We start from the raw sequence: 6,305 nt of genomic DNA, 5'->3' as shown, positions 1-6,305 counted from the left end.
ACATTTTTCAAAATTGATATTTATACATAATCTGAAAGCTGAATAAATAAGCTTGCCATTGATGTATGGTTTGTTAGGATAAGACAATATTTGGTCTAGATACAACTATTTGAAAATCTGGAATCTGAGGGTGCAAAATATTGAGAAAATAGCCTTTAAAGTTGTCAAAATGAAGTTCTTAGCAATGCATATTACTAATCAAAAATTAAGTTTTAATATATTTACAGTAGGAAATTTACAAAATATCTTCATGGACCATGATATTTACTTAATATGCTAATGATTTTTGGCATAAAAGAAAAAGCAATAATTTTGACCTATACAATGTATTTTTGGCTATTGCTACAAATATACCCCAGCGACTTAAGACTGCTTTTGTGGTCACACACACACACACACACACACATATATATATATATATATAGTCCATGCAATTTTAAAATAGCACCAGATTTTATCAAACACTATTGGTTCTCATGTGCTGTAACCAAACACAATGCATCAGCATAAACTTCTTATATTTCTAACTAATGTTCCTCTCTCAATGCTTATCATATGGCCAGAACATCAGTCATTTTGACTCGTTTTAAGATTATTATATCCAAAACTTTGCAGACACAATTATTATGAAATGTCATTATGTGAGCTTTCCTTTGAAACATTAACAGCATGCAGGTTTGGAGCAGCATAATAGTCGTGCTATTCCTTTAATGTGTACTACTTGGGGTTGCTGTCTTGAAAAGTTTGCAAATATACATTATAAAACGGCATTTTTGGTGAATCCTGAAAGTCATTAGTTTGTTCATCAGTATATGATTAATTCTAATTACTGATTAAGTGAGTAATGGCTGTGTATAGACTTTGACCAAATCAGTCTGAATATTTGCTCAGTGAAGCTGCTTCCTGAATCACTGGTCTTGATTGCAGATCTTTAGATGGCAGTGTTCAACCACAATACAAATCCTGCAGGGCCTTTTGAGGCCTAAAATAATTTATAAATAAATGTAACAAATAAATAAAACAAACAAAACATCATAACATAATATAGTATATAAAGTATGCTACTACAATATGTTTATATCACTATCATTCTGAACCTATACTCATGTGATGCGCAGTGAACTGAAATATGAATATTAATTTCAATTTGAGTAAATTTCATTGAATTTGATTAAAATTATATTAAATAAGTTATTCAAATGTAAAACTTGAGAAATGAACAGCATTTGAAAAGCTTCTTCTGAAGAGAAACAAACAGTGAGAAACACTAGGATGACCACAATGTTGTTCATATCATCATTCATAAGTATACAACATATGTTCTTGATGTGCAGTGAAAGACGTCTTCTCAGCCAGATGTTATCAATTAGGTTTCTATGGATGTGTCCCAAATGTACTAATCATACTAATCGGTTTGAACGGAATGGACAAAGAGTGTTAATATTGTCTGCAGGATATTTTTGAGATTAGAATATTGGGCTTTGATGTTATCACAGACGTTTATGAAGATAAACATAATACTCGACTTTCTGCTAATCCTGCTGAAGACACATATTAAACACACGGCATCACCTGCGCCTAATGATCTGCCTTTGATAAATACCTCTGAATCTAATTAAAAGCCTGACCTCCCATAGTGCATGTTTTTCCATGAATTATTTATAAGGATGGATTTACATGAATCACATTTATCTAACAAGGTGTATAAATGTGAATCATCTCTATAATTGTGCCTCTTCACTGCAAGGGGGCTTTTAAGATGGCAGTGAATTAAGAGAGACCTGATATCAGTGCTCTTCTGGGGTAAGTGTATCTGAAAATGTAGCAGTGTTTGCATGTTGGAGAAAGTAAAGGAAATAAAATGAAAAACAACTGGCCTAGTCACACAGAGACGTTTTAAAACATCTGACATTCTGCTCAGAAAAATGTTTCCAAGAACCCACAACTCCTACACAGGCATCTCGAGCTTGGGCGGTCAGTTTTACCAACCTAAATTAGAGTGATTGATAATAAAAATATACATTAAAAATTATGTAATTAGTCATGCCCCATGACCTGCATGTAAATGCCATAATAATGAATACCATCTGCACAATTCCAACTTCCACCTTAAGGTTTTTTTTTTGTGGTTCCACGGTCATTTCAGCCTCAGCTGCTAGTACTGGTGATACATATCACCAAACCACTCTTACTGAGAACGGACAGCACATAATACATGAGGATTCCAACACACAAGACACATTATTATTTTCAAAATCACATTCTTATGCTGACACAGCAAACCAACAATTTGAATATTCCTACTATAAGTGAACTCGAACAGACTCGAACTCCATTAAATGTACAGAATAAAGTTGTTAACGATCGGAAAGATCTTCCCTTACCCAACAAAAATATATGGGAGTGTACTAGAAAATGTAATGCAATATAATAAATTAAATATTTCCTTGTGGGAAACTTGTGCTTATATTTTTAATATACTACAATATATGCATGGACTATGGGTATATATTAATACAATAGCAATGAAGACAAAAACCGCACTACATATTTATATGCAATAACTTTATTGAAACATTCAGATAATTTAGCTGAACACATATTCATAAACTTTTATCTCACTGTATCATTCGCATAATTACACGTTTCATGTGAAAATGCGAGTGGTATATAAGAAAAAAAGGGTCACGCTTTATTTTAAGGTCCAATTCTTGCGATTAATTAATTATTAACTACAACTTGTGTCTCAATAAACTCCTAATTACTGCTTATTTAATAGTTATTAAGGTAGTTGTTAAGTTTAGGTATTGGGATTAGGGATGTCGAATATGGTCATGCAGAATATGTGCTTTATAAGTATTTATAAGCAGCCAATATGTTAATAATAGGCATGCAAATAAGCAACTAGTTCATAGTGAGAATTGGTCCCTAAACTAAAGTGTTACCAAAATTGCATACATTATTATATACAAGTAAATATATTGTAACATTTTCAATAAATTAAAAGCTGCAATTCCTTATGTATTATTCAATATATTGTAATATACAGTAGTGAGACAGGTAACACTTTATTTGAAGGTGTCCTTGTTACACGTTACATGTACTTACTTTTTTAATAACAATTAATTATGTATAATTACATGCAAGTAACCCTATGCCAAACCCTAATCCTAGTCCTAACCATATAGAAAGTATATAGAGTTAATTAATATCACTCAGTACTTAAATGTATAATTACACTGTAACAAGGACACCTTAAAATAAAGTGTAACCGTAAGACAATATATGATTCTAATTTAACATACTGATTGCTAATAAATAAGAAAATATTTTATTTGCATAAGGGTTTGTAAACCTACTCCGCATACTGTTCAATTTCACATTCAAGGCAGGAGCAGAGGTGTACATACTCTGTGTGGATTGTACGTATATGCATTATCTTATTTTCATTATAATTAGATGATGACAGCACTACCCCACAACAGTGTTGTGACAGGTTGTCTAAGGCAATTTGCTTTTGTCTACCTCCAAACAACTTCTTCATAGACTAGCTTTCCATTATGATTCACTGGCACTGTTTCGCATGTGACATGTAAAAGGATGAGACTTGATTATTTAAGTGGTTAATTAAAAAAAAAACAATGGCGTGGTTCACCTTCAAAACCCTTCCAGGAGTTTGTACAGTCAGTCCTCATCATTTCCTGATGAATAATGCAAACAAAACTGTAATTACAAACTAAAAAAAGTATGCATGCATTATTCTATTATTTTCTGTACACGTTGTGTTGCAAAACATACACAAAAAAAATGTGATACTGCTATGCATGAGCAATTTGAAAAGTTCTATAAATACAGTTCATATAATTTGTGTGCACGATCCCAAGTCCTCTGTCTTCATTTTATTGCTTAGTGAAAAACAAAGCACAATTTAAAGGATTAGTTCACTTCCAGAATAATAAAAAAAGAATCCTGATAATTTACTCGCCCCCATTTCATCCATATCTTTCTGTCTTCAGTTGCAAATAAATTAAGGTTTTTGATGAAAAAATTCCAGGATTTTTCTCCGTATAATGGACTTAAATGGTGGCCAATGGGTTGAAGGTCCAAACTGCATCTTCAGTGCAGCTTCAAAGGGCTCTACTCGATCGCAGCTGAGGAACAGGGGTCTTATCTAGCGATAAAATCTGTAATATTCAAAAAAAAAATATAAAAAAAAAATATATATATATAAATATACGTTTTAACCACAAATGCACATCTTGCACTAGCTCTGCGATGCATGTTCACAAATTCACGCATGATGGAAAGGTCACGCGCGATTAGCTCTTCGTCTGTGTACTCCCGTTCAAAAAGGTAGGGTAGGGCAAAAAACTCCATCTAATTTTGTCCTCCAACTTCAAAATCGTGAATGAATGATGCATTTATACAGCGCTTTCATTGTGTATTGCTGTACACCCAAAGCGCTTTACAATCATATGTGTGTGTGTGGGGGGGGTCTCTCCTCTCTCGGCTGGGAGTGTGTAGAGCTGTTTGAAGCTGCATTGAAACTGCAATTTGGACCTTAAACCCATTGGGCACCAATGAAGTCAATTATATGTAGAACAATCTTGGAATGTTTTCTTCAAATACCTTAATTTCTTTGCGACTGAAGACAGAAAGACATGAACATCTTGGATAACATGGGGGTGAGTAAATTACCAGTACATTTTTATTCTGGAAGTATACTAATCCTTTAAGTCATATTCATTCAAAAGAGTGTCATCGCCAATTTGATTATGGCACGTACGCAACAACGTTTTTTTGTTTATATGAGCACAGAGCAGTGAGCTGCACTAACTTCCTAGAGCACTTCAGTGATGACTTATTTTTGTAGGCCAACCTGGAAGTTTGCATCAACCTCATTCCCTCAACAAAAAAAGGGAAGCCAATGACAGTCTACTGAGTTACAACAACATAGAAAGATCTTTGGTGATAACCAAGCTCATACTTTAAGAGATACACACAAAAATGAAGACAGAATAAATAGTTGCTGGTAGCCATTGCCTTCAACATTAGGGAAAATAATACTATGAAAGTCAATTGCTACCAGGAACTGTTTGGTTACCAACATTCTTCATAATATCTTATTTTATGCTCATCAGAAGAAAGAGATTCATGGTTTTGGAACAAAATGAGGGTGAGTAAATGATGACAATTTTTTTTCATTTTTGAGCAAACTATCCCTGTATAGCAGAGAAGGATAATCGTATGGATATTTCTTGAATTATATAGAGTAATAATAAATAGTGAGAACTCTCATAAAGCATGCGGTAGAGGTGATATGAAAAGGCAAGGTTAGCACCATGTATTGGGTGATTTGTGAAGCGCGGGCCCTCCTGCAGCACTGGAGGGTTGATGTGTCAAAGTCATCCAAGGGGTAACACCTCGACTGCTGCCCACATGACACTCATTAAGACATGGCTGATGGCGTGCATGGTAGCCTGTAGCATTATTGATGAACCCAACGCACTTAATTGCCTCTGTGTGTCTCCTGCATATGGCTCAAACTTCTGCTGTCACACAATCTATTTCTCTCAGTTATTTGCATAAAGACTTGATCCCACAAGCCTCAGCAACAGCTGGCTTGAATCCAGGTGTATCAAAACGCTAGATTAGGCACTCCATGCTTCTCTCTGTATCTTGAAATGAACCTTTGAGCCAGTAGGAGACTCATACTGTTTTTCTGTTCTTCATTTGCCAGGTCCTGTGAGTGAATTAATAAAGACTTAATTTCCTCGTTAGCTCAGTCTGTTTAGCAAAAGGCTAATGGGCTTTCCCTGTGCACTTGGGAGGCGCTTTTAGACAATATTCTAGGAAATGATTTGTTTGTCATTAAAATTTGCTGGGTTAAAATGTATTTCGCAAATTAATTACAATTACACAAAATGTCTACCTCACTTTTGGTAGGACACAAGTATGTATAAAAAACAATGAGAATATCAGGCCACATGTTATATCTGTAACGGGGCTGACGAGACATGAGACGTGTGGATCCATCTGCAAGCTTTTATTTAAGAGACGTGGTCGTCACAGGCAGGGTCGAACAATGGCAAACAGGTATATGGCGGGCAAAACACAAGAATAGTCCTAGGGCTAGCGTAGGTCAACGATCGGCAGACAGAATCACAGGAGCGAGACTAGAGGGATAAATCCAGGAAAACAGGCAAAGATCAGGACACGAGAAAACAGACAAGGCAAGACTAAGATAAGGCTATGGACAAACTAGACAGGCTCCGTAGAGTAGCTATCGCTATGAGAGTGATAAA

The sequence above is a fragment of the Sinocyclocheilus grahami genome, unplaced genomic scaffold (assembly GCF_001515645.1).
Source record: "Sinocyclocheilus grahami isolate Dianchi unplaced genomic scaffold, SAMN03320097.WGS_v1.1 scaffold610.1, whole genome shotgun sequence".
Lineage (NCBI taxonomy): Eukaryota > Metazoa > Chordata > Actinopteri > Cypriniformes > Cyprinidae > Sinocyclocheilus > Sinocyclocheilus grahami.
This window is presented reverse-complemented; position numbering follows the sequence as displayed.